The sequence below is a fragment of the Agrilus planipennis genome, unplaced genomic scaffold (genome assembly GCF_000699045.2).
Source record: "Agrilus planipennis isolate EAB-ADULT unplaced genomic scaffold, Apla_2.0 scaffold60, whole genome shotgun sequence".
NCBI classification, from domain to species: Eukaryota; Metazoa; Arthropoda; class Insecta; order Coleoptera; family Buprestidae; genus Agrilus; species Agrilus planipennis.
The window spans coordinates 586792-603245 of record NW_020438877.1 but is presented as its reverse complement, the minus strand read 5'-3'; the positions used below and the strand labels follow the sequence as shown (position 1 = coordinate 603245).

The 16454-nt window shown below is 37.0% G+C and overlaps 1 protein-coding gene and 1 long non-coding RNA gene across 2 annotated transcripts in view; one reads left to right on the top strand and one right to left on the bottom strand.

The window, feature by feature from the left end:
- LOC108735957 (protein amalgam-like) overlaps positions 1-16454 on the bottom strand; it is a 356717-nt gene that overhangs the window by 209468 nt on the left and 130795 nt on the right. The window lies entirely within an intron of this gene.
- LOC112906718 overlaps positions 3172-16454 on the top strand; it is a 19739-nt gene continuing 6456 nt past the window's right edge. Inside the window, exons 1-2 of the long non-coding RNA XR_003232529.1 lie at positions 3172-3238; positions 4318-4356. This is a non-coding gene — a long non-coding RNA (uncharacterized LOC112906718). The remainder of the gene's footprint in view (positions 3239-4317; positions 4357-16454) is intronic.

Genomic DNA, 16454 nt, shown 5'->3' with positions numbered 1-16454 from the left:
GAGCTCTCCATATATATATATGTAAATTACACTTAAACCATCATGACAAACTACGTTAAATTTTTCCGAAACAAAATGGTGGAAAAGGCGGCAAAAACAATCATAGGAAGATAAACTGAAAGGTTAACGATAAATGATGGTAACGTGTAAATTTTAGTTTGTGATTGTAGATCTAGAGTTAGAGTAAAGAGTGGACCCATAGGGCGACTTCGAACCACAACGTGGTAGATAACTTATTATATAGGTAGCAAATAACGGTAAATGGTGCTCAGGTTCTCGTGGTCAGATGTTGTGTTCATACAGTTATTGGTTCTGTATATACGCCATTTAAAAAAAAAGACGTTTTTAGATGATGTGGTTAGCTTGGAGGTGCGATACTTTCTCGACGGTTGTAGAATTACCTGCTGTATGCAAGTGAACTGTTACTGGATTCTGAGCAGATATCATTTAGATATTGGTTAAAGCGATAAATGATGGCTGTATATGAATCTACTCATAAAAAGCGTCTTTGGTTCGGTAGGCGATATATCGAGATTGTCTATGGCGTGCTGATGGAATCAAATAAGATCGTTAGTTTAATTGGACAAGAAGAGATACTTCAGCAAGGCCCTTGTCTAACATTTGAAATACTTTAGTTTCAGCAAATGTCAGTTATTTGCGAAACATTGCCGCAAATCCATGTTTTATAAGAATACTTGTTGTATTTTATATTGCATGAGCATGTTGATGAATTGCTACCAGAAATACGTACAATATCCCTTGATCTTATATTTCTACAACCATGTCAAGGCCTCTACGGCTGAACACTGATTAATATTTCACATCGTAAAATGGATTTGTGACAATAAAACTACGTATATACACAGTTATTTGAACAGAAAAGTAGAACAATTTTTATCGTAATCATTAAATGGTAAAGTACTAAACAAAGTAGAGCAAAGATTCATCAGATGATGATAGATCATTTGCATACGGTGAAGCTGTATTGAGACGACACTTTACCGCTCCGCATAATTTTTACAAAGGATAGCTTGAATATACAGGGGGTTTCTGAAATAAGTAGCACGCTTTGAAGCATGTTAACTAGACGTTAAGGAGGATCTCATGATCAGTAAAAAAACATGGTTAAGAAAAAAAAACATTTGTAATAAAACCATAAAAATTAAAACATTACTTCGTTCATCGCTGATAGTATTCAGTACTATTTAAAGTACACCTCGACAAGGTACTAACAACACAAAAAAATTAACGTTAGGTAAATATTAATAGGTAAATTAATATTAAATTCCAAACCACGATTGAGATACTGCCAAGATATACTTTATGCTTTTATCTTTTTTTATGGGCTGTTCGCCAATAGCTCTATCCTACCACTAAAAAAAAGTTAATTACAACACCAGTAAACACAAACATGCTTACGTACGAATACTAAAAAATTTGTTCAAAACGCGAATTCCTTGTTTTAAGGCGTTTATCAAAATTATTTGTGAGTCACGCAAACACGTGCGGCATTTGGCGTGTTTCATTTGCAGCGATCATCACACGGTCGTGCATATCATTGGCGATCATTAGCGTTCTGAACTACCTTTTGCGCGCTCTATTGCATACAACCCTGTGGAAATAATTCAAGCAGATTTAGATTTGGAATGCGCGCCAAGATCCGTACGTTTAATTGTACCATTTTGTATCCCATCACCTCCTGCAAGCTAGCTACTTACTTCAGAAACACCCTATATGTGTATTCATGTAATTCGATGCGCTCGGAATACTGTCGGTATAGCATGATCTGTTCATATTCACCTACTGATCAGATTTCGATAGTTTATTTGTCTAAGATCGTTGTTCATAAATAATTATTACCTAGTTAAAAATATAATTTTTTAGTAATTTTTCACGAATGTGACATTTCAGAGTAAACAAAGCGGAAATACATTCCAACCAGTAACTCCCCTCTTTTCAAGCAATTTACCTTTCAAGCGGTCGAGGCTCTGGCGCTAAATAATAAATTTTACATCGAAAATTGTATACTTAGGTAACCTCAAAATAAATTGATACTTTGGTTTCTTTACGATAATAATTAATTACAACACCAGTAAACACAAACATGCATACGTATATATACTACATTTGTTCAAAATTCGAACTCCTTGTATTAAAGCGTCTACTAAAATTATTTCTGAGTTGCGCAAACAAGTTCGGCAGTAGGTGTGTTTCATTTGCAGCGATCATCACACCATCGTGCATATCATTAGCGATCTGCACTAGCTTTTCCGCGTTCAATTCAGTATCTAGATACCACTCTGTATCCCATCACCTCCTGCAAGTTAGCTACTTACTTCAGAAACACCCTGTATGTGTATTCATGTAAATGGATGCACTCAGAATACTCTCGGTATAGCAAGATTTCTTCATATTCACCTACTAATCAAATTTCGATAGATTATTTGTCTAAGATCGTTGTTCGTAGATAATTATTACCTAGTTAACAATATAATTTTATAGTAATTTTTCACGTATGTCAAGTGACAACAGAATGTTGACATTTCAGAGTAAAGAAAGCGGAAATACATTCCAACCAGTAACTCTCTTCTTTTCGCGCAATTTACCCTTCAAGCGGTCGAGGATCTGGCGCTGAATAATAAATTTTACTTCGAAAATTATATACTTAGGTAACCTCAAAATAAGTTGATACTTTAGTTTCTTTACGATAATAATTAATTACAACACCAGTAAACACAAACATGCATACGTATGTATACTAAAAAAATTTGTTCAAAATTCGAACTCCTTGTGTTAAAGCGTCTACTAAAATTATTTCTGAGTTGCGCAAACAAGTTCGGCATTAGGCGTGTTTCATTTGCAGCGATCATCACACGATCGTGCAAATCATTAGCGATCTGCACTAGCTTTTGCGCGCTCAATTCAGTATCTAGATACCATTCTGTATCCCATCACCTCCTGCAAGCTACCTACTTACTTCCGAAACACCCTGTATGTGTATTCATGTAAACGGATGCACTCAGAATACTCTCGGTATAGCATGATTTCTTCATATTCACCTACTAATCAAATTTCGATAGCTTATTTGTCTAAGATCGCTGTTCGTACATAATTTTTCACGAATGTCAGGTGACAACAGAATATTGACATTTCAGAGTAAAGAAAGCGGAAATAAATTCCAACCAGTAACTCTCTTCTTTTCGAGCAATTTACCCTTCAAGCGGTCGAGGATCTGGCGGTAAATAATAAATTTTACTTCGAAAATTATATACTTAGGTAACTTCAAAATAAGTTGATACTTTGATTTCTTATCTTACATTTTTATTAAAAATAAGAGGTCACAAAATTTTTATACAATAATTGACTGTGAGTACTAGTTATGTAAGACTTAATTAAATTAAAATATAATAAAATAAAACAGGCCATATAAAATTATATACCTAAAATATCTACTTATATCTCTACAGCAAGTCCGACTAAAAGAATATTAGTTATTGATATTTCCGATTGTCTGCAGCTGACTCCCTTTTAGCTAGAAATTCATGTAAAAAAGAAAGGTCTGCGCTTCAGCTTCGTCGCTTTTGCGTCGTGTTGGTTGGCACGATAAAAAAAGACAGTTCAACTTTTGCAGCAATTTGTTATGCGTCAAGAGATAACCGTTACTAAACGCGTAATACCGTGAACAATCCGACTTGGTTCACAGTAAATTCGCAACGGGATCGAGACGACGCGACGTGGCGCGGCGCGGCGCGGCGTTGTTACTACCACCGCTACAACCGTGGACCACCCACCAAGTCCGAACTCGCGGCTAACTTGATTAGCACCCGTGGTCCCATCGCTCGTTCTTGCATGTATGATGTATGAAACGGCGCTAAGGCGAAAAGATTAACAATGTTACAACGCCACGTTAACAGTTGTGGAATTCTATAACTCAAACCTAGAAATGAACGTGCTAGTAGTTTCGCGAAAACCAATTATACACTTCCGACGTCCATTTCCACCACTAATCATGAATCAAACAATTTCAAACACTGCATTTGCGAGTTGGAACCCGTAGAACATCTTTAAGTTTTGTTATACACTAATAACGAGTTGAAAATTTAACATAGGGTTCTATTCTATCTTACAAGCAATCATGCATCAAAAGGAGTCGTCATGCATGAAATACGACCTAGTATAGGAAAATTAGTACAAATACTTTACCTTGAGCTATTTTTTATGTAGATAATGGAGTAATATTGGTCTAAGAATGTAATTTAAAATTTTTACGCTTTGTTTAAATGATTTTGAGACTTCGTTACTTTTAAATTGTTTCAGAAAAGCAAGAGACATGTACATTGCAATATGAAGTCAAACGTAAGTAAATACTCGCTTTTATTAAGAATTAGGCGTCCGTTTGCGTGTCTGTCTATCTGTCTGTTTGTCTGTCTGTCTGTTTGTCAAGACCCGTTTTCTCAGGAATACGTGCAGGTATACTTCGTTTACTTTCTGTAGCGATATAACCTTCAATTTCACCAGCGCAAGGTAGAAAAGAACAGCACTAGGCCAGAAAAGGAAGGAAACCAAGCTCTTAACAGGTGAGGAGCGTATAATCCGTACAGTACTGCACGGAAAAGTTGACCATTTTATCCACTAAAATTGCATTGCTCGAATCTATTGTTATTGGTACCAATTACTACTGAAAATATCAACCAGATGTTTGTTTATATTTGAAGACATATTAAAGGTTTTAAAACTTGTTTTTGACACGAAGTGTGATTTTCATGATTGAATAATACTTTTGGCAAGTACTGTACGAAAAAGTATGTTTAATGTACAAGAGTCGAAAGTATAATGAGCTTTTTCCTCCCTACCTCCGATTTTGTCAGTGCGCATCCAAGACATTGGAAGGGGCACATTGCTAGAGAAAGTAAACGAAGCATATCAAATTGAAATTAATATCAAATACTATGATCGGTCTGCAATCCCTTGCAGCTATAAAAAAGCTAACGTCTACGTCAACTCAATCAGAAAATACTGCCATTTATGCCACATAATTTGACATTCTCAAAGGAATCAAAACCTATATCCTACAGTGTACTTCCCGTTGACCTATAAAAATGAAATTTGAAAAGAAACAATATCTTATAGCACAAGTGAAAGGATATTTCTGAACACCCTAAATTCGTAATTATATTTACATTTATATACCTATTGTTTCTACAGTATTATTGAATTTTTTAATTGTGCTGCCAGGCTATCAGTGAGTACGAGGGTGGATTGATAAGTTTCCGGCCTAACCAAGAGATGACGCCACTAGGCCTACCTTGAGGTGACATTCTATAGTACCATCCTTGGATAGCTTGTAGCTATAGTTTCAGCCCGATCTCCTTGCTAGTGTAGGTTTGACAGCACGCTGAACAAGACGCCTCTGTGGTTTTCGTAAAAATGGAAAAGCAGGAAAATCGTGCTGTCATCAAATACTTTTATTTGAAGGGGTTAACGCCGAAGGAAATTAAAAAAGAGATGGACTCAACACTGGGGACATCCTCCCCGTCATATTCAACCGTTAAGCAGTGGGTTTCCGAGTTTAAAAAGGGTCGTGTGAGCACCTCTGATGGGCCTCGCTCAGGACGCCCCGTTGAGGTCACAACTCCAGATATGATCGAAAAAATTCATCAAATAGTGCTGGGAGACCGCAGATTGAAAGTGCGTGAGATAGCTGAGACCTGTAAGATGTCATATGAACGTGTGCAACATATTTTGCACCAACATTTGCATATGGAAAAGCTCTGTGCAAGATGGGTGCCGCGTTTGCTAACAGTCGACCAAAAATTGATTCGAAAAAACATTTCTACCGCAAATTTGTCATTGTATAAGCGTAATCCAAGCGAATTTTTGCGTCGATTCGTAACCGTTGACGAAACGTGGGTCCACCACTACACTCCTGAAACCAAAGAACAGTCTAAACAGTGGATTGGACCAGGGGAACCAACTCCAAAGAAGGCAAAAACAATTTTTTCGGCGAACAAGGTTATGGCTACTGTTTTTTGGGATGCAAGAGGTATTATATACATTGATTACCTTGCAAAGGGTAATACTATCACTGGTCAATACTACGCAGACTTATTGCAACGTTTGAGCCACGAGGTGAAAATTAAACGACCTCATCTGGCGAAGAAAAAAATCTTGTTTCATCACGATAACGCACCAGCGCACACGTCAATCGTTGCGACGGCTAAAATCAACGATCTAAAGTTTGAATTGATGCCGCACCCTCCTTACTCTCCAGACCTAGCCCCGAGTGACTATTTTCTGTTCCCTAATCTCAAAAAATGGCTTGGCGGTAAGAGATTTGCGGACAATGAAGAAGTAATCGAAGCTGTAAATGGTTATTTTGAGGAGCTTGACGAATCAGTCTATAGAGATGGCATTAATAGACTGGAACACCGCTATGAGAAATGTATCAGCCTTGGAGGAGATTATGTTGAGAAATAAAAAAAAAAAATTTTTAAAAACCTTGTTTTTCTTGGTCAGGCCGGAAACTTATCAATCCACCCTCGTATTACCTACCCACTATGCACTACGTAGGGTGCCCATAAGTCAACAGAGACTAAAATTCGGATCTATGTTTGCTGGCGATACATATAATTGTAGTACATAATTAATGCATCCAGATGGTAGGATGAGTAAAACAAAATTAAGTGTGATCAGAAATTACTTAGAAAGAACAATTTAACGAGAAAGTTTCGTGCAGAATTTTTGTTATTGTTTCAGCTCAGTTTCTTGATAACGTGAGTCAACATTATCAATTTTTTGTTCAGAATCTGAACTGGGTGAACGTTCTGATTCAAATGATGGATCTCCGATTTTATCATCACTAAATAAACAGTCATTACTCTCTAGGAACTGGTCTACTATTTCGATGCCTTTCGGGTCTAATAAATTAGGTAACCTTTTAGATGAGCATGCCATTTTGCAGAAAAAGTCACGATAGCGGGAACATTGCATTTGATTAGCTAATCAATAACCTTAAGAAGTAATAAAACACCACTATACTAAGATAGCAAAAGAAACTAATAAACGTCAGCTGTTAAATAGGACTTAGTTTGAACCTACAGCGGTGGGTAAGTGAGGTAATAATAATTTCATTATATTAGAGCTCTCCATAGATAGATCAAAAAGTATGTAAAGTGAGGCAATTTTAGCTTGATGTACCTAATCGAGTTAGAAATGGGGATCAGTCCAGAGCAACCTTCTAAAAAAGATTTTTTGTTTCTACTTAAATCTTCTAAAAGATAAAGTCTATTCAATTCTAAAATTTTTAATTTTTCTACTGCAAGATCATCATCATCAAAATGTCGTCAGTCCGAACACTGGTTGCACACTCTCCTCCACTATTTCCTATCCTGAGGTACCTAATCCTCGCATTTCCCTAACTATTTGCGAACAGTAATCTAATGTAGGTCTACCTCTACCTCTCCTTCCGTTTCTGCTTCTGATATGTCTCTGACTAAAGGTTGATGCCTGAGAAGATGTCCTACTAACCTATCTCGCCTATTTCTTATTGACTTCCATAGAGTCATCTGTTCTCCTATTTTTTTAGTACCTCTTCATTTCTAACCTTCTCTATCCACAGTATCTTCATCATTCGCCTGTAACAGGACATTTCGAACGCTTCTAACCTTTTCTTTTCCACCGGGCCCACTGTCCATGCTTCGCACTCTTGCAGCGCGGCGCTCCAAACATATGCCTTCAATAATCTTCTTCTAAATTAACCGTTCACGAGCATGGAAGTGACTTCTTACTGTAGGCGACTCGACCCTGCGCTATCCTCTAACTCTAACTTATCTGACTTCCTAGATACCGTAAATCGGCCACTTCTACTAATTTTTCGTCTCCTACCTTTATATTCACTCTTTTCCTACTTTTTATTCCCTTGCATACCAGTATTTTTGTTTTACTTTTATTTATTTTCATACAGTACTCTTTTGTCAATACCGCTTCCATTTTAATTAAAGGTATCTCTAACTCCTCCTTGCTAGATGCTAATACTGCTATATCATCTGCAAATCTAAGCATACTACTACTCGTTTGAAGATAGGTATTGTTGCCTGTCGCTATCGAGACTTCGAGATATAATCTACGTTCACGTTGTCAACGCAGCACTACCACTGAGGACGTCAGCCGCGGTAGCTGACGAAACGTCTGGACAGAATAGTTCACTTACCCACAGCCCTATAGCCCGAATATTCATTCTACTATAGGTATTGTTTATTTAAAATGACAATCCAGGTTGAAGTACCTAGTCCAAAAGATGTATATAGTTAAAAAACTCGTTTTGATCAAGATCGGTTGTATAATTTTTGCCTAATTCATTTGCAACTAAGTAGTTTCTGAAAATTAAATTTAACCGAACTGCTCTAAGCATATCTTCTAATTGATCCTCGTTTTTCATTAACGCAGCACGATCCATGTAACAAAAGCAATCATAAAAAGTTTAATAATACCCTTTGCCTACAGAATTTGGTAAACTTGATCGCGTTTTACAACCTGCGGTTTAGAACTGAGATGTTTGAGGGGTCTGATTGATTCAATGTTTACTCTGCTGGTTTTAGCGTCTGACTGACGTTTTAACAGATGGCAAGCACTGAGGGTCGTTCATATATTTCGTAACACTATTTTTGTCACCTTTTTCATCGTTTTTTCCTTTACACTTAGTTACGTAGATCATATACCTCCGTTGCTTGCCACGTCACGCAGACATTTCTATATTTGTGGTGGTACCTATTTGATTATTTTTGAAAGCCGATATTACTATTGACAGGATCATGCGAACAATTTGAGATCATATTTATTATTTAGGAGAAGACGGTTTTCATTTTAAAAAAGTACTGAAGCTTTAGATAACACTTTTAATATGAATTTATTAGAGGACATTAATTAAAATAACAATTTTAAACCAATTGACTAAAATATAAAATTAACCCCGAAGGAAAACACAAGAGCTATACATCGTTTACTTTCTGTAGCGATGTGACCTTCAGTTTAACCGACGCAAAGTAGAAAAGAACAGCACTAGGCCAGAAAAGGAAGAAGACAACTCTCGGCCAAACTCTTAACCGGTGAGGAGCGTATAATCCGTACAGTACTGCACGGAAAAATTGACCATTTTATCCACTACAATTTCATTGCTCAAATGTGCTGTTATTGGTACCAATTACTACTGAAAATATCAACGAGGTGATTATCTATATTTGAATATGTATTAAAAGCTTTAAAGCTTGTTTTCGACTCGCACTATTATGAAAAAGTATTTTTAATGAACAAAAGTCGAGAGTATAATGAGCTTTTTTCTCCCTACCTACGATTTTGCCAGCGCGCATCCAAGACATTGGAAGGGGCACATAGCTAGAGAAAGTAAATAAAATATACTACTAATTAACTAATAAGGCTTTGTGATCATCGCGCGTCTGCGTTCGTACATCCATCAACTTAATGAATCACTCTACTGTCACATTTCATTCCGTTACTCCAACTCCCCCTACCAGCATTGTGATGTAGGTAGTTTATGAACGTCCTCTCGCCACTTTGTTAGATCAATTGATTTTATGCGCATAACAGTTTAATAGAGCATCGTGTAGATTAAAAGTAATTTTGTATTATTTTGAATTATTGCACCAAAAGTACAACACACCGACTACATCATCTATCGATGGACAATCATCAACGAGAACTGGCCTTTCTCCACAAACAATGAAATTCGAAGTGGTCAGTATTCTGTCGAAACTGTCAGACGCGGATCGCGATTTCGATCTTGTTGGATCTCATCAGCGCGTCGCAGAGAGTTTCGACAGAACTCAGACCAACTCTACCTGCTGCCTTAACACAGCGCGTTTTATGAGATCCTACAAATGGCGCGGTAAGCGCCATCTGCAGTACAATGCTACAGGTAGTGGAATTCGTTATGCTCAACAAGGTCTATTTAAATAGATGGATCTACTTGCTGAACTGAATCCACGGGTAGCAGCAAGTAGATATCCATCTATTTAAATTGACCTTGTCAAGCATAATGAATTCCACTAAATGTAGCATTGTACTACAGATGGCACTTATCACGCTATTTTTAAGGTTTCATAAAACGCGCGCTGTGTTAAGGCAGCAGGTAGAGTTGGTCTGTGTTCTGTAGAAACTGTCTGTGACGCGCTGATGAGATCCAACAAGATCGAAATCGCGATCCGCGGCTGGCAGTTTCGACAGAATACTGACCACTTCGAATTTCCTTGTTGGATTTTGGTAACGTGCCTATCACGTAGTGGTGAGCTAAGCCGTGAATTCAGTTCAGCAAGTAGATATCCATCTATTTAAATGGGCCTTGTTGAGCATAATCAATTCCACTAAATGTTGCATTGTACTACAGATGGCGCTTGCCGCGCCATTTGTAGGTTTTCATAAAACGCGCTGTGTTAAGGCAGCAGGTAGAGTTGGTCTGTGTTCTGTCGAAACTGTCTGCGATGCGCTGATGAGATCCGACAAGATCGAAATTGCGATCCGCGTCTGACAGTTTCGACAGAACACTGACCACTTCGAATTTCTTTCTTAGATTTTGGTAACGTGCCTATCACGTAGTGGTGAGCTACGCCGTGAATTCAGTTCAGCAAGTAGATAACCATCTATTTTAATGGACCTTGTTGAGCATAATGAATTCCACTAAATGTTACATTGTACTACAGATGGCGCTTACAGCTCCATTTGTAGAATTTCATCTTTCTCCACAAGTTTCGCTTTTATAGGAATTGAAGTCGAGCACCTGCGTTGAGTTCATAGTTTCTCTTAAACAAAATTGAATTTCTATAAGTAGTTTCCCATCATAAAGTTGATTTTTGAAAATCGACAGTCGTTTGACACCTGAATCATTATTGTCTTTTACTTCCCCAAATTCTTTACACGCTCATTGATGGACTTTCCGAGATTTCACGGTAGGAACCTACTTATCCTCTTTTCCGCCCGACAAAAAACAGTTACAAGTTCTATTGCTCATTATAAGTGGCAATTGGACGAAAGAACCTTTTCCACTTCCGGACGTCGTTGTCCTTTATTACTTTTCCCGATTGCCTCGAGACTTCTCATCTGTCTTTTCGAAAATAACGAACGCCTTCTTATATTACGAATGACCAGAGCATCGGCAATTTTACGTTTAATTTACTTTACGTTATTGTTACATTTATCTTTATGCGGCCCAATTTTGTATCAAAGAAAAGAATGGGATCCATACAATTGGAGCTCATTCAAGTTAAAGAAAATACGAATAAAAGTCGAACAATCAAACAATATTGTAAGTACTTCTCGTGGATTAAATAAATTTGTACAAACATAGAAAATTCTGTAGGCTATTGAATGATACTGAAGATCACATGAAACAATTTTATCTTTGCGTTGCATCCGTCTTTTAAAAAAATAAACGCTAACCAATATTGAGTTCACTTTTGATTTAGACCACGGCGCTTCATAAAGAAAATATTGCAACAATATTTTGTGTTGTACAGCATGTTTCAAGAGGGTTGATCTCTCATTTTTATTGGGCATCCATTAATTACGTGAGCTCAATAGAGGGGTGGAGGGGTCCAACGAAATCTCACCAAATCTCATTTAAACCGAGGGGGGATAATCGAAAATCTCTCGTCAACTTCAAAAAATATAGAATATCACAGATACTAAAAGAAAATGATAAAACTATTGATAATAGATGTTGTAAGACATGCGGCATTTACTTTGCTTCGTGTGTAAAGCTGCAGAAACACAGGTCAGCTCTTCATGCAGTTCGACGAGAAACTCTTGTCAGGATTCAATCAAAGCGTGTAGTTAAGTGTCGTGCTAAAGAGCTGCTGTGCGTTGTGGACGAATGTGGATAGATGAAGAAAACGTAGACGTTTCCAGTGACTGTCTCTTCCTGCACTACCATAAATCCCAGATGACATATGTCAAATTATTTCGATCGATAAAGTACACGAGTCTCCATGGATTGAGTAAAAATTAAAAAAAAAAGTGTTTTAATCTGTTTTTACTTTGAATTTTATTTAATTTAAATAAATTTACTATAGTATACCTGAACGATTTATTATTTTCCCGAATAATAAAAATAAATTAAGTTAAAATATTTTTAGTGTCAATCTCACGTAAGGGGAGGGGGTCCTGGCAAATCTCGTTAAATCTCACCTAAGGGGGGGAGGAGTCTAAAATGACCAAAAAATACCTCACGTAATTAATGGATGCCCCTTTATATAAGTTTCTATTTTATTCCGGTAGGTTATGTTCGGCGCGGGTGAGTATATAGGTAGTTGACTTTAGGAAAGCTGGAAAAAAGAGGAAGCAAAAAATGTGTACCTAAGAAACCACTCATAATAAACAAAGAAATATTGTACCGATAACAAAATACAAAATTGTATTGTTAAAGCTGTTGTTATATTACTCACATTAACAAAAAAAAAAAAAACAGTAGAATATGCAGGAGCTTATTTTCGAGTAGATTACACAGGAGGAACCGTGTCTAAATTCACTCAAGCCACGCATTACGATCCCGTTACGTAGAGGAGAGTGTCAAAAATTGATGAATTTTTTGTTAACCAATTTATAGACAAACCCTACTATAAAAACCGAGCTTAGACCGATTTGCGATTTGTCAGTTCTCGCAAATTCGAACAAAAGTCGAATATGCCTCTACCTTATTAGGTATATGAATTGTAATATCTCTGCCTCTACAAATTTATTCTCTCGGTTTCATCTTTTACATTTATCACATTAAGCGTAATTAATTGAGTGTTTAAACTTACCAAGCTGTAAATTCAACATCAAAGGATGTAATTCGACTACACCTTGTATGGAACTTAGCACCCTTTCAAATCTCAATATCATTTTATCGGCAAAGCCGACAACACTGAATGTCGTTTGTGTTGAACTTCGTTCCGTTTGTCACATTTATGTGTTTGTTTAGACATTAATTTTTGTAAGCCTCAAGTAAACTACATCAATTACGTTCATTAATTTTGAACGTATAGCTTGGCAAGTCTTCGTATTTAAGAGGGTACGCATGGGTACGCATACAAAAAAAGAGAATTGTCGAACGTGAGAGTCAAACCAAACTGTGCCTTAGCTATACTAAGAATTTTGATGACTAAGTGATAAGCTGATAACAACAGCACTTTTCAAACCTGATTAGTTCGAGAACCATCACAGTTTTATTCATAGCATTTGGGACTATAGCTAGGTGTCCAAATTTTGTCTAAAGGAATAAGAGCTCCGTGTGTAGCTCAGTCACTGTAAAACAGCTGTTACAATAATGTGACATGATACGTATTTACGGGTCTGAATCATATCGATGCTGAATCCTTATCATTTGCAGCGAGTACAAGTCCCCTTGAGACTGATTTTCAGCCTTTCTTTTGTGTTCTCACATTTGCATAGTGCTGCCTGTAATATCCCTACTTTTAATGTTTTAGTCTCCACATTATTTTTAGTACAAAATTGTTTATGTTTATTTGTTTATCTTAGTCGCTCGATAAAATCGGCAATGTTTACTCCATCCTTGTAGCTGCAGATTTTATCATACTATTCAATTCCTATTAGACATCTACGTTTCCAATTCACACACAGGACCGGCTGCGGGTTCTAAATTATATGGATTTTGTCAAAAAAAAGTTTTTGCCTTTAAGCACGCTGCTGAACTCACCATACGATGGTTTATTGCATCTAGTTTACACCCTCCAAAACTCGGCACTTATTTCTATTACACACAAGGTATACTTCATTTACTTTCTCTAGCGATTTGCCCCTTCCAATATCTTGGATGCGCGCTGGCAAAATCGTAGGTAGGAAGAAAAAAGCTCATTATACTCTCGACTCTTGTTTATTAAACATACTTTTTCATAAACTACCTGCCAAAAGTTCTGTTCAATCATGAGTAATAGTGCGAGTCGGAAACAAGCGTTAAAACCATTAATATGTCTTCATATATAAATAAACATCTCATTGATATTTTCAGTAGTAATTGGTACCAATAACAGCACATTTGAGTAATGCAATTGAAGTGGATATAATGGTCAATTTTTTCGTGCAGTACTGTACGGATTATACTCGTACGCTCCTCACCGGTTAAGAGTTTGGCCGAGAGTTGTCTCCTTCCTTTTCTGGCCTAGTGCTGTTCTTTTCTACTTTGCGCCGGTCAAACTGAAGGTCACATCGCTACAGAAAATATTATATACACATTGGGTATTCATTGTATCGTATTTAGACATTCTTGGACGTATAAGGAAATTGATCTTGATATTGTTGTTTTTCTGTCTTCTGAGCTTCTCTCGACGTATGTATCAGCATAAGGTATTCTTTGCAGTGTTTAGAATGTTACAGTGTGAGATGGTCATTTGAACTGTTAAGATTCATGTGCACCTGACTGCAGTATACGTGTATCACATCTAAAACACAATCGCAGTATTAAACTCACTGTTGCCATGCCAATGTACTTTGTATTACTGTCAGAGGCAGACGCCGTTGCACAATGAACCGTTACAATTTACACAACCTGGTCGCCCTAATGAACGTACATAATAATCCCACGTGACATCCTTGATGGCCACATCTCATTTCTTCCACTTCGTGTGAGTAAAGTTGTTAATTGGGCGCAAACATCGTCTCGCTCGCGGGCTTGTAACTTCCAAGTGTTTACAGTCGAAACTAATCACGGTATGCGAAACGTGGTCGAGAGCAAGAGACAGAGAGAATCGGTTTCGTAGGATATACGGGTAGCTTCACTGCACCCCTTACCACTCCCAGTTCTATATATCTGTATACCTGCTGCTGATATCTGCTGTCGTGGCAATATCCTATTCAAAGGAAACAAGATAAAACTGTTACGTCGAAGGCGCGGAGCGTACAGAATTTACGGTTTAATTCTGTGCGTCGGTCGGGAGCAGGAAATTAGAATTTGCAATGTCAGAAACAACCCTTCCCGTTTCGTTCGGGTAGGCAACTGTTTGAAAGCCCCCCGGGAATACGAGTGTTTTTAAAGATGTAATTACTCGCGGCTCGTTTTCCTGGATACTTTTTTATTCGGCAAATATTGAATACCTTCGATTTTTTTTGTTAAGTCATAACTTGGATATTGATAAAAATTGTGGAGATACACAACTACAGAAACAGTCTACTATTTTATATATTTTAAACATAGAAATCTTCTAATGAATAACATTTTTCAGTAGAGAGAGATTTTAGTTTCTGGACTGTGGATGTCAGCAATTTTTGGTACGATCGTTAACAAACTTATAGTAGGCCTTGAAAAAGTTCGTTGTTGTCGAAAGTTACATACCTTATTAATTATATAATATACTACCTATTATTCCGGAGCTCATGAATTTCTAAAGTAAGTAGATAAAAAAGTAGCTCCTCATTGATCCTGCGAGTGCGAGTGAGATGGTTATTTCCTTTTCTTATACCTTCTATTTCGTAGATAAGTCCCCTCTTCCATAGCCAAACCCAATAGTATTGCGAACGTAGTAACGAAAAATTTCGTAGGTATTATTTAAGTTGCGTGAGAGGCTTTGCTCGTCTACGGGATGATATGGGAGTGGAAGGGAGAAGAAAAAGAGAAAGCAATATGGGTCATTACTGCTTACTCTCTCGTACTCATTGAAGGGTATGGAGTGACTCAAACTAACTCATGTAGTTTGCCCGGCTCTGTTCTAGTTGAACAATGAACAGTAGTTGATTGGTAGCGAAGGATTGGAGTAGTCGATACTTAGAGTGCGTGCGTGGACGTGTTTGAACGTATTTTCGCAATTATTATTTAATTTTCATTTTGTCATTGGTTACCTTACGTATTTCTTCGTTATAATTCGTTTTGCTAGTGTTATTTGTTTTCTTTGCTTTTCAAAGTTACATATTTAAATCACCAAACCAATTGTTTTATTTTGTGATCCCATAATTTTCTGCAATCAATTTCCACCACTACTAATATTAAAAACGACTGTAACAAATACACAACAAGGCTATGCAATGTAACACGGATACATATACGCATGAAATTCGAAGAGGACGAAAGGTCAAAATTGTCGATATCATAAACGAAATACGAAACGTTGGTTGCTCGATGACGATATACGAGTAACTGCGTGTATACGTAAACTTTTATTTGATGCGAAATTCTCTCGTTGTCATTCTTCCTACCCACCGCTGAAATTGAAATCACGAAAGGGACGAAAAAAGGGAAATTCAATTGCTTCGTCGAGAAAGTAGAGCCATCTTAAAAGTCTCGATGTGATTTTACAGTCGAACTTTCTGCTCCTTTTTATTTATTTGTCTGTCCACATTCCACAGGAAATTTAATAGAAGATACAGGGACCCAAAATTAAATCTTCCAAAGTGCTTGAATAACACGAAATAAATCATAACTCGTTATATATATATATATTCCAAATTTTGTCTAA